We start from the raw sequence: 13,307 nt of genomic DNA on the forward strand, positions 1-13,307 counted from the left end.
GTTGCGCCCGCTGAGCCTTGTCCACAAACTTGTAAACCTCTTCTAAGATTGGAGAGGGTAGAAGGGTTTCCAGTTCCTGCAGGGTCTGGCTGATCTTGATCTGGAGGGCATCTATAGTGAAATGGACCTGTCTTATCCTTTCACTTAAAAGGTGATTTTGTGCTCTCTGTAGAATCAAGTCTGCTCTGTATCCCCTGACAGTGGATCCAAGGTGCAGGCTCTTAGGAACAACTCTGCATTGTCTACATCTTAGGTTGAAACGGAGATGGTTCCTATAATCCGCTAGTTTCCTTGATTCCCTTTCATACTCCTGCACCAGTTGAAGGGTGTTCCACCCAAAATGTACGGCAATATGTCTGTGAAGGTTCTCAGTCATCCAGGTCATCGTAGTCAAAGGAGCTTGCAAAGACCCCCTGATGATTTGATTAGAGGATCATCAGGGGGTCCTTTTGTCCCTCTGTGGGGGGTTACTCCCACTAGGTTTATATCTGGGACTCTCCACCATTTGACCTCAGAACTGAAGAAGCTTCTCGGATGAGAGGTGAAACATCTTCAAGTACCTTAAAGAAGTCCAGACGCTTTTCTTTGCAAGCTCCTTTGACTACGATGACCTGGATGACTGAGAACCTTCACAGACATATTGCCGTACATTTTGGGAGAGACACCCTTCAACTGGTGCAGGAGTATGAAAGGGAATCAAGGAAACTAGCGGATTATAGGAACCATCTCCGTTTCAACCTAAGATGTAGACAAAGCAGAGTTGTTCCTAAGAGCCTGCGCCTTGGATCCACTGTCAGGGGATACAGAGCAGACTTGATTCTACAGAGAGCACAAAATCACCTTTTAAGTGAAAGGATAAGACAGGTCCATTTCACTATAGATGCCCTCCAGATCAAGATCAGCCAGACCCTGCAGGAACTGGAAACCCTTCTACCCTCTCCAATCTTAGAAGAGGTTTACAAGTTTGTGGACAAGGCTCAGCGGGCGCAACACTCTAGAGGAAAAGAAAGACAACGCAGGAAATTTCACACCTTGCTTTCAAAAACACACACTCCTCATCCTGAACCTACACAACCCAGAGAAGAAAACACACCTGATGTCAGTCAGGAGAAATGGGTTAAGAACTTTTCAGACAGGATTCTCACTGAACCTGAAAAGAGAGTATTAGCCAAAGGACTCAATTTTGCCATTTCTCCACAACAGTTGCCCATAGTGGACCTCATCACAGCCACAGAATCTGCCATACGGATTAATAAATTATCACAGACAGAAGCAGAGCAAATCAGGATGAAAGTCTCAGCCACGCTCTCCAGTGCCAAAGTCCCTCCATCCAACCTCACAATACAGGAAAAGAAGGCTGTCGCTTCCCTGAGCAAAGACCACAACATCACTGTTTTACCAGCTGATAAGGGAAGATGCACCGTGGTCCTAAACACTACAGATTACCATACAAAGATCACTACTCTCCTCAGTGACAACAATACCTACGAAGCCTTAAAGTGAGACCCCACAAGCAGCTACAAAAAGAAAGTTATAGCTTGCCTTCAAGACTTTGAAAAGGACAAAATTATTGACCGCCTTACATATCACCGCCTTTACCCAGGGGATGCCATACCCTGCATTTACGGACTTCCTAAAATCCACAAGGAAGCTGTCCCACTCAGACCCATAGTCAGTAGCATAAACTCAGCCACTTATAACATTGCTAAACACCATGCTACCATCCTTGCTCCTCTCGTGGGGAACACCCCACACCACATCAAGAACTTCACCGACAAGGTCCAGAAACTTACCCTGGATCCAGATGAAACCATGGTGTCCTTTGATGTAGTCTCTCTCTTCACTTGCATACCCACCACGGAGGCCGTGGAGACTGTCAGAAAACGACTACAAGAAGACAGCTCCTTGGAGGACAGGACCAACTTCACACCCGATCAGATTTGCACACTGTTAGACCTCTGCCTCACCACTACATATTTCAAATACAACGAAGGCTTTTACAGACAAAAACATGGCTGTGCCATGGGCTCCCCCGTGTCACCTATTGTAGCCAACCTTTACATGGAGGAAGTGGAAAGGAAGGCTCTTGGCTCTTTCAAAGGAAGAGTACCCAGCCACTGGTACAGATATGTAGACGACACCTGGGTCAAAATCAAGACACAAGAAGTGGAATCCTTCACTGCGCACATTAACGCTGTGGATAAAAACATCAAGTTCACCAGGGAAGACACAAAGGATGACTGTTTGCCTTTCCTGGACTGCGCCGTGCACATTGAAGAGAACGGCAACCTCAACATCGAAGTTTACCGGAAGCCCACACACACGGACCAGTACCTCCTCTTTGACTCCCATCACCCTCTGGAACACAAACTTGGAGTAATTAGGACCCTACACCACCGGGCAGAACATGTTCCCTCTAAGCCTGAAGGAAAAAAGAAGGAACACACACATGTAAAGGAAGCACTCAAAACGTGCGGCTATCCTAAATGGGCGTTCTTAAAGTCAGCAAAGAGGCACAGAAAAGAAGATCAGACACCAGCGAGGGAGGATAAGAAAGACAGACGCAACAACATTGTCATCCCCTATGTAGCCGGTGTATCAGAAAAACTCAGGAGAGTTTTCTCCAAGCATGACATCCCGGTGCATTTCAGACCCAGCAACACGCTCAGACAAAAACTGGTTCACCCGAAAGACAAAACGCCAAAACACAGACTTAACAATGTGGTGTATGCTGTACAGTGCAGCGAGGAATGCCCAGACCTCTACATTGGAGAGACCAAACAGCCACTTCACAAGCGCATGGCACAACACAGAAGAGCCACCTCCACAGGACAAGACTCAGCAGTCCATCTGCATCTTAAGGATAAAGGACACTAGAGCAGGGCGATATGGCCAAAAATATTTATCACGATATATATTTGAAAATTTGCGATAACGATATAACTGACGATATAATTGATGCGAGACAAAATACAACTCCACAACATTACTAGAGCAAAAAGACAACCTTCCATTTATTTTCACTTAAAGAAGAAGCTGGTTTTTATGTACATTAAAGCTTTATAAAAAATTTAACAATGCAAATGCAAATTCCTTGCTGAAAGTTTAACCAAAAGGCATTTCCAGTAGAAATGTGCTGACATATCCTGAGCATAACCATGTATAATATCCACTGAAGTTAAAAAGAGGTGCATTGCAACATTAAACTGCAGTGTGCAGTACGTATTTTTCGGACCATAAGGTGCACGGGATTATAAGGCACATTAAGCGAAACAAAGCAGTCAGATAACTCAAACTTTATTAAACTCATTCTTCTTGCTTCCTCCACTTCTGTACCATCCATCCATTCGCTTCCGCTTATCCTTTTTCAGGGTCGCGGGGGGCGCTGGAGCCTATCCCAGCTGTCATAGGGCGAGAGGCGGGGTATACCCTGGACAGGTCGCCAGTCTGTCGCAGGGCCAACACACAGGGACAGACAACCATTCGCGCTCACATTCACTCGCACATTCACACCTAGTGGCAATTTGGATTTTCCAGTTAACCTATCCCCACAAGCTGCATGTCTTTGGACGGTGGGAGGAAGCCGGAGTACCCGGAGGGAACCCACGCAAACACGGGGAGAACATGCAAACTCCACACAGAGAGACCCCGGCCTGATGTTGGAATTGAACTCAGGACCTTCTTGCTGTGTAGCAACAGTGCTAACCACCGTGCCACCGTGCTGCCCACTTCTGTACCATTGATTCATTAATATTGAATTCTCTGGCAGCTGCTCTATTCCCATGTTGTTGCAGTATATTAATAACTAACCTCGTATTGTGGATGGATTATCTCAGTTGTTCTCCTGACTGATGTTTGGTCCGTTTACAGCATCCTGCCATGCGATTGCATTTGTCTCTAACTATCAGGAACCTTAACATAAATTTTTATAAGTGGAAAAGTGTTAGTGTTCGTCCTCCAGCTTCACTGTTTATGTTATGCTAACATAGCTGTGTCGCTAGCGATCACGTAGCACATGATTATATACCAGCTAGCCCAACTTCAGTAACCCTACAAACGTCACTGCTGTTTAGTTTCCTGTCTTCATTTATGTTGGAAGTGATAGCAGAGCTGTACGTTTGAATTTTTTCAGAAATCTCTCAGTCAGAACATGCTATATCATGCTTAGGTAACTAGCGAAACTAGCGAGCTAACTTCCGCTAGCTTCCTGCTAACTTCTAACTCCGTTAAATGTAATAAATTTTTTTTCATGGATGCCTGGAAGTTAAACTTCATAGTTACACTTGGTAAAGCAGCAACGCTGATCGTTTTATTAAAGATGAAAGAATTTAGACAGTTTTTAACTCTCAGTGATGCTGCAGTGTTCGTTTGACCTGAAAAAGACGGAGTTTAGGACCCAGATTACTCCCAGATTTAAGAGCATCTTAGTCAGACAAATACGACAATAACGACGGCAGCTTGCATGTTCTGCAAAAAAATGTGCTTTGTCGTGTATCTGACGGACAAACACCAAACCAGTTCCACATCACTGAAGTTGCACCATTTTTACAAACCAATTCTGGTTCATTTGTTTCACTCAACAATCAGCCATGTGCGTATGGAAACAAAGGCACTGCGCATGCGCGTTTTACTCATATTCTATCGCGATATTTCATTTTCCTATCGTTGCCTAACAATATTACCGGTATTACCGTGAACGGTATAATATGGCCCAGCCCTAAAGGACACTCTTTCGAGGATGCCAATGTTCACATTTTGGACAGAGAGGACAGATGGTTTGAAAGAGGAGTGAAAGAAGCCATATATGTCCACTGTGAGCGACCATCTTTGAACAGAGGCGGTGGTTTACGACACCAACTCTCTGCCATCTATAATCCAGTTTTGAGATCCCTTCCCAGACGCCTTAACGCCCACTCACATCCTGGGCCATCTGATCTCAGGAATTCGCATGATAAGGTGGGGCCAGGTTTCACAATGAACTCACCCGAAACTGTGACTGATTGGGACCCACACCCAGTTTCACACCTTGGCTCAGGCGATTAGAGGACCATCAGGGGGCCCTTTTGTCCCTCTGTGGGGGGGTTACTCCCACTAGGTTTATATCTGGGACTCTCCACCATTTGACCTCAGAACTGAAGAAGCTTCTCGGATGAAAGGTGAAACGTCTTCAAGTAACTTAAAGAAGTCCAGACGCTTTTCTTTGCAAGCTCCTTTGACTACGATGACCTGGATGACTGAGAACCTTCACAGACAATGTTAATTGAAGTTTATCAGGTCAGATGACCAATAGATGATAAGAAATATACTCTTACTAATTATTAGAGTTACAAGTACTTTGCTAAGCAAAATTAAATGAGGTTAGGTTGGAACTTGAGACGTTTACATAAAAGGTTCAGTTGGTGATGCATGAAAGAAAATTAATTTCTTCTAAAAATCTTTTGGAGAATTCTGATGGTAAGAAATGAAAAATATTCAAAGAGTGAAACTGTTAAAAAAGTGAAGGTTTTGTGCAGCTGGGTGTTGCAGCCCCTTTAGAGGAAAATGTCAACTTGCTTTAATGAGGTTAAAAACAAAACCTGGGACGATCCAGACACATTTATTGTTTCTTTAATCACCACAATAGTTTGAATTTGTGCTAAAATCTCTTAAAAAGCTGTTTTGAGTGATAAGTTTGGCTTTAATGTGTTAAACTTGCATTAGATAAGACAATGTACCACTGAACACAGGAGGGATTATTGCTGAAAATGGGTCTCTGAACACCTCTGTAGATATTCTATTCAAAATCATTCATGATTTGTGATCAGTGTTAATATTAAGCATTTATATGATTATTTACTCTTTTGATTAATTGCTGTGATTCAACATGAGACCAAATGTGAGTCTATTCAGAAAACAAGACATTTCTAATTCACCTCAGACTTTTGAGCTGTAGTCTACATTGTAATTATAGTGTACGGTTATTGATTAGAGAAGATGATATGAGACTATCAGGAGAGACTGTTAAAAAGTTATGAGCTGTCTTGATGCAGAGAAAGTGGAGTTTGTCATCCTTGAGCTGCTGCCAGGATAGGCATCAGGTAGGATTGAATGATGCTCTGGCTCTGTGGTCAAGTTCAGACATAGGCTTTAAGCAAGCATGAGCCACTGATAAGCGTGATAGATTAATAAGCATGTATAAAGTGGACTTGTTAAACAGCTCTGATAGGAGAAAGTCAATGAGCACGCAATAAAGTGGACTTGTGAGGGCCAGTTTACCATCAGCCTTGCTAAAGTTGAACTTCATTTGTATTTAAAAACAGACTTTAAAGAAAATTCTTATTTGAAACTGGTGATGAAATCCAGGTCAGACACAGTTACATACAAACATACAGTACACACTACTGCTCAAAAGTCCCTGCTTTTAATAGGAAATTGGCTTTAATGTAATATCACATGAAGTTTATCAGTAATGTTTTCACAGCTTTAATCAAATCATTCATCATCCATAAGTTGTGATGGAAAAATGTCTGCAAGTGTGCAGGAGCCCATTTTTAGAGACAATCAGTCCTGTGTTATAATGTTAATTGAAGTTTATCAGGTCAGATGAGCAATAGATGATAAGAAATATACTCTTACTAATTATTAGAGTTACAAGTACTTTGCTAAGTGTAACCACGGTAACTTCTGACCCCACTTCCGCCAGTCCCTTTATTGTGGCGGGAATGAATCCTGTATAAGTTCCGGGTCAATCAGCTGCATGTCCCTGCTCCTCTGGCTGCTGTTGTCCCTGTGGTTGGCGTACTTGTCAGATATCGACAAATTTTGCACTACAGGCCAGTTGACAGCGTGCAATAACCCGGCCGATTCATTCATCTTTACACTACCTCACACTCGACTCAACGGTGAGTTATTTGTTTGTTTTGTTTTGTCACAATTAATGTACATGCGGAGCCGCGATCGCACATCCTACAATGCCGGTAAGCTAATGCTAGGCTAGCGACAGTAAGTGCAATTACTAGTGTCATCTATTGAATATTGTTGTTTTTGTTTATTCCATTATGGCCGAATGTTGGCTTAACGTATCTAGAGTTGAACGAGTGATTTGATTTTTGTAGTTTTGTCCGTTTTGGATGTTTTTTGTTACTTTTCTGATGAAATGCCGAAACGGCCTATGAGATTTTGCATTGAGTTAAATTCCATTTACATTATTGAATCTGTTGCGCAATACCTGTGATTAAATGAGTTTTGTAAATATATTTGATTAACTTTGGATAATATTTATTAGCTTTAACGCTGATATACTTTGATGGGACCCATGAGAATGTCTTTCTAGAATAGTATTTAGAATGACATTCATTATAAGAGATGATGGTTTATTGATTGTTGTATGAAACGTGGCATTGATTACTTGACTTTGTTATTTATGGATTTATGGATTTATTTTGTCACAGCAGTAGAATGCTGTTTCATTTTCTTCTGTGAATGATAATTTCTGTTTTTTGACCTTGTTTAGGTCAGGTTTTTTTTTGTTCTCCCGCGATCAGCCCTGATCAGCGCGAGATGGCGAGCCACCCGACCACCGCTACGTTGCGGTAGGAATTGTGAACCTATGGACTGAATCACAAATTGTTGACACATGACCTATCACAGGTCCATGGAACTAAACTAAATCACATACTGGACTACACCTCATCCCACCTCCTTTTGGAACCTAATAAGCTGTTTTGTATTGTCAACATTATTTTTGTTTGTGATATATATGCACATGTTTTTATTTCTTTTGTACATCCGTCTATACACTTCTCATAACAAACATTATATATTTGAGCTCTACTTTTGTTTCCTGTGTTTTATTCACACCCTCAGGCTCCATAGTCGAATCTTATTCTGATAGCTCATTGTCTATGAGGCTGCAGTCAGGCGCCCTGGTCCTTTAACCGCGTTACATAAGCAAAACTAAATGAGGTTAGGTTGGAACTTGAATTGTTTACATAAAAGGTTCAGTTGGTGATGCATGAAAGAAAATAAATTTCTTCTAAAAATCTTTTGGAGAATTCTGATGGTAAGAAATGAAAAATATTCAAAGAGTGAAACTGTTAAAAAAAAGTGAAGGTTTTGTGCAGCTGGGTGTTGCAGCCCCTTTAGAGGAAAATGTCAACTTGCTTTAATGAGGTTAAAAACAAAACCTGGGATGATCCAGACACATTTATTGTTTCTTTAGTTTAAGTGGTTTAATTTAAGTCAATGAGCAAAGTGGACTTGTTAGGCAGAGTTCGCTGTCAGGGTTTAAACACTCCAACTTAATTTTGATGATAGACACAGCTAAAAAAAAAAAAAGAGCATTTTGTTGACACTGATGACATAATCCTGATCAGATACAGACAGACACATGCATACAACACACACTACTGCTCAAAATTTTGTGGTCAGATTCAAACATTCTCCTTTTATTAATAATTCACATTTACTTTAACATAATATAACAACGGTTATCAGAAGTGTTTTCACAGATGTGTGTTTAATGAATCATTTATGTTAAATCACCCATGATGTATTAGGAAATGTCTACACAGTTATACATGGGCCCATTTCTAGTAACAATCACTCCTGTGTTGACAGATCACATGGTTCTAAACCAGGAACACATCTGATTTAATCAGATTACAAACATCATCCATTACAAACTTCAACAACTTACTGTTTTTAATCCGCACAATGATTTCGGTTTGTGCTGATATCTTTGGAAAAAGGTTTCTTGACTGACAAGTTGAGATCTAACATTAAAAACTGACATCTGGTAACACGATGTACCAAATGAAAATGGGCCTCTGTAGATGTCATGGTTCTCTTGCCCTCTTTTGCTGGCCTGCTTCTTTCTCCCTCTCCTCTTTCGGTGTATGCCTGTGTTGTTGTCCGTGTGCTTGTCTTTTTTAGGGGATGCTCCTCCACCTTCCTGTCCCTCAGTCACTTGTGAACAATCAGCTGATTACTCGCCTGTTCCTCATGAGGTCTTCATGCTGGCTTCTAAACAACCAGATCTTTGCATTACCAAGGTAACGTATCATGCCACAGTCATGTCACATTTTCCATCAGTTCTTGCTTTTGCTCACTCTCTGTTTCTGTGCAGACCTGTGCAAATCTGCCACCATCTCCTCATTGAATGACTGGCGACCTGTAGCCCTGACCCCCATCGTGAGCAAATGCTTCGAGAAGTTGATCAGGGACTTCGTTTGCTCTGCACTACCCGACTCACATTGGACCCTTTGCGGATGACACTACAGTGGTGAGTCTTATCACCAAAAGTGATGAGACGGCCTACAGGGAGGAGGTCAGCACCCTGACCCACTGGTGTCAAGACAACCATCTCACCCTCAACGTTGCAAAGCCAAAGGAGTTGATAGTGGACTTCCGGAGGTGCAAAGAAGTACACCCCCATCACCATCAACGGCGCTGCTGTGGAGAGAGTGAGCAGCTTCCGGTTCCTTGGTGTACATCTGGTTGAGGATCTTACGTGGTCAGGACACATAAACAAAACAGTGAAGAAGGCGCAGCAGCGCCTCTTCTTTCTCAGGAGACTGAAAAGATTTGGCATGAGCCCCCACATCCTCAGGATCTTCTATCGCTGTGCCATTGAGAGCATCCTCACTAGATGTATGGCAACAGCACCGCTTACAACCGCAAAGCTCTCCAGAGAGTAGTGCGGTGTTCTGAACGGATAATTGGAGGTGAGCTTCCCTCCCTCCAGGACATCTACAGGAAGCGGTGCCTGAGGAAAGCGAGGAGGATCATCAAGGACTCCAGTCACCCCAGCCATAAACTGTTCAGACTACTTCCACTAGGAAGGAGGTTCTGCAGTATCCGGTCCCGAACCAGCAGACTGAGAGACAGCCTTTTCCATCAGGCCATCAGACTGCTGAACACTTCATAGACACCTCAGCTTCACTACTGGAACTTCAACATTATGCACTCCACACTGTATATAAATGCCACTTGTTTTGCACATGTCTAACTACCAACCTCTGTATATTTTATTGTTTACTCTATGTGTGTGTGTGTGTGTGTGTGTGTGTGTGTGTGTGTCAGATTTAGCCATTCTTATATTTTGCTTGTTCTTATGGTATTGTATTTTTGCACACCTCAGTTCCTTGTGAAGCTCGCACACAAGAATTTCACTCATGTATTGTACCAGTGTACCTCCACATGTGATGTGACAATAAAAGTGATTTGATTTGATTTAAAAGGAGATCAGGGTCAGGGTGTCAGCACCCCTGGCCACTTTACCAGTGTTTTTCCAATGTGGGGGGTTTACTGTAGAAATTGGATGCCAGAGACTATAACTGTAACTGCTGTGTGAAACTCTTCAGATCAGCCTTTAGAGTAGGACTGCACAGGATGCAGTGTGCTGATCTCCAGATGCATCTGTAAGGAAGATGGGTAATAAAAGGATTGTGTGAAATTTGGAAACATCTCTGCGTGATCTCTACCAAGACAAAAAGAATCAGAGAGACCGACGTTGTCTCAGCAACACTTAGTAGATATTCCACTAAATCTCATTTGTGATTTATGATAAATGTTACCATTAATTATTTATATTTCTTTACGCTTCTGAATAATTTAGTAAAACATCAAAAAGATTTTTACTAAGATAAGACATTTCTAATTCTCTACAAACTTTTGAGCTGTAGTCCAGATTGCAATAATAGTGTATGGTTATTGTTTATAGCAGATGAAACAGAAGTATCAGGACAGGGTGTGAATAAAAGTTATGAGTTGTGTTGCTGCAGAGAAAGTTGTTCACTCTGGTGAGGTCTAATGAGTCTAATGGGAGGCTGAGCCTTCAGCTTTCCTGTCCCTGTCCTGTTTAACCAGAAACGCTCTCGTCTTTTAACATTGAACTCATAACTTTCCATTTTGATAAATCTTATAGCTACAGCTGGATCAGCTGACCCTGTCCCATCCTTTAGTTATGCTGTTATAGGCCACAACTGCTGATTCACTTCCCATCATGCACTGAGCACTTCTGTCTTTTACTCTCAGTGTGTTAATATATCACTACTGCGTGTCAGTAACGTTGGTCCTCTTCCTCCCATCGTGTGTTTTGTCCTGTCCTCGTATGCTCTTGATTTGTTTCTTATTTTGCCTTTTCTGTCATCTCCAACCAGTTGCTCGTCCTTGAGCCTCATTCTGCCAAAGGTTTCTTAAAAGGGTTTTTTTTCCATCCCACCATCCCCAAGTGCTTGCTCATAGGGTAGCTCCAACTGTCAGAAAAAAGGGCTTTCACATTGCACGGGTTTCTAAAACTCTGTGCCTCTGTTTCCTGTCACACTGACTGTGAGCCTTTACTGTATTTCCAATGTAATTTAGAGAGAGAAACATATGTCAATACTAAGCTGTTAAGAGGCTACTTACAATAATCTGTCTCCTTGAACTGAAACCTGTATACAGTCTGTGATCAGCTGATCTTGGCCTGAGGTTTACTGCTTTCAGTGGATTTACACATCTGAATCCAACAAGATGTACACAGATGTTTCATGATTTCCATCCCATACACTGTCTGTTTAAGCCACAGATGTTAAACTCACTTTTACATCGAGGGCTACATACATGCCACCAGTGAAAATCTCCCGTGTAAAGTAGTTTAACTGCACATTTCATTTCTGAGCTATCTCAATATTGGAAAAAGAAGTGCAATTTCAACAGTATGTCTCAGTTTTCTCTACATGATAAAAAAAGATGCTGTGGTTGCTAATGAAAGAAATCTCTCTTGTCCTTTTGTGCAATACAAAAAAGTAATTTCAATATCCAGGCTGTATACTGCACTACCATTTTCCTCCCCTGGTGCCTGAAATCAGCTGGTTGTAGCTAAAATGCAAGTGGAACCGATAAGCAGGTGTTTTTATTAAATGTTTTTGTTACTACAAAGTCAAAATGTTATGATGGTTTCAGTATTTTAATGATTGCAAGCCCTGCATGTTTTCTGGAAGAAGAAATGACGATATCACTAATTAGATTATATGACATCCGAATCAGATTTTAGAGGAAGAGTTCGCACCAAAACTAAATGTTTTCACTTTCCTATGTCCTATAATGTTATGGCTTCATTCTAAGACATCTGCTAAGGAAATGCCGGCCTTCTCTCCAATAAAACTGAAAAAAAGAAAAGATTAAAATGCTAGTTTCTTCATGGCTCTTAAAGCAGCAAAAATCAAAACATTGAAAAACATCTGTTAAAACTGAGCAGCAATATCTCTTTGCAGAAATGATAAACTGGGGACTTAACACTTAAGGGCGGTTGATTGGGTGGGGTGCTCCAGATAACTGTTTTTGTCATGTAATTGGATTGCACTTTGTCAGGCCTCTACCCTAAGACCTGACCAACACCTGAAGGCTAAGCTTCCGCTGATCTAGCTTTTAGGGTCACTGAGGCACGCAAACCCCCTGCAATGGATCGAGCATTGAAAGAAAGTCAGACACAGGTTAAAGTACAGTGGCACTTAGAGTTCAAACGGACTGCAACCAGCGGTAAGAAAAACGCTGCAAAAGCACATAAAACACAACGCAAATAGGAAAAAGGAAGAACAAGAGGAAGGGAAGCGTTTCTGGGGAGACAATAACCTGACGGACCAGTTGCAGAAACCCAAAACATGGTAGGCGTGTTTTATCATCATTCATATGATGACGGATTTTTAGGCTAATAGTTAGGCTAACACACTTACCTCTCATCTTTTCTTTCCTCTGTTTCTTTCCAAAACTGATAGATCCTCCACTTCTTTTAAGTGTCTACCAGCGCAATTCTTAGCATATTTTGGTTCCTGCAACTGGTCCGTCGGATTATTGTCTCCCCAGAAACACTTCCCTTGTGTTTTTGGAAAATTTTTTTCCTATTTCTGCTTTGTTTCTCCTATTTCTGTTGTCGTTTTTCCTATTTCCGTTGTGTTTTGTGTGCTTTTGTAGGGCTTTTCTTATTCCTGGTGTTTTCTTAAGTTGCAGTCCGTTTGGCCTCTCAGGGCCACCGCAGTACAGTTCCAAAAAAAGTTGTTTTTTATTTAACCCAACAACATAGTTGGTTAAATTATACAAAAAAATCTAAATCTTGGGCCCATAAAAGAGGTCAAAATAACAGAACTCTACTCAAAGTTAACAGCAACCAATACTGATACCTCAAACAAACTGACCTCACTAAACGAGACAAAGGGGGATAACTTAAAAATCACAAAAAGGGGTAAAACACACAAAAACCTAACTGAGACCAAAACCAGTTATTTATTATCCTGTAAATTAAACCTTATATTTAAAGAAAGACAAATGTGAATGCAGTGTTGTGTGTA

The 13,307-nt window shown here is 41.5% G+C and overlaps 1 long non-coding RNA gene across 1 annotated transcript; it reads left to right on the top strand.

Moving 5' to 3' along the window:
• The first annotated feature begins 5,197 nt into the window (after positions 1–5,197).
• LOC146699922 (uncharacterized) lies at positions 5,198–10,017 on the top strand. The gene is made up of 3 exons (XR_014922494.1): positions 5,198–6,881; positions 7,493–9,032; positions 9,107–10,017. It is a non-coding gene; the product is annotated as an uncharacterized LOC146699922 (long non-coding RNA).
• Positions 10,018–13,307: the final 3,290 nt, after the last annotated feature.

The sequence above is a fragment of the Copadichromis virginalis genome, linkage group LG10 (genome assembly GCF_057382275.1).
Source record: "Copadichromis virginalis isolate Kocher_CV1m ecotype Utaka linkage group LG10, C_Virginalis_male_GT1.1, whole genome shotgun sequence".
Taxonomy (NCBI): domain Eukaryota; kingdom Metazoa; phylum Chordata; class Actinopteri; order Cichliformes; family Cichlidae; genus Copadichromis; species Copadichromis virginalis.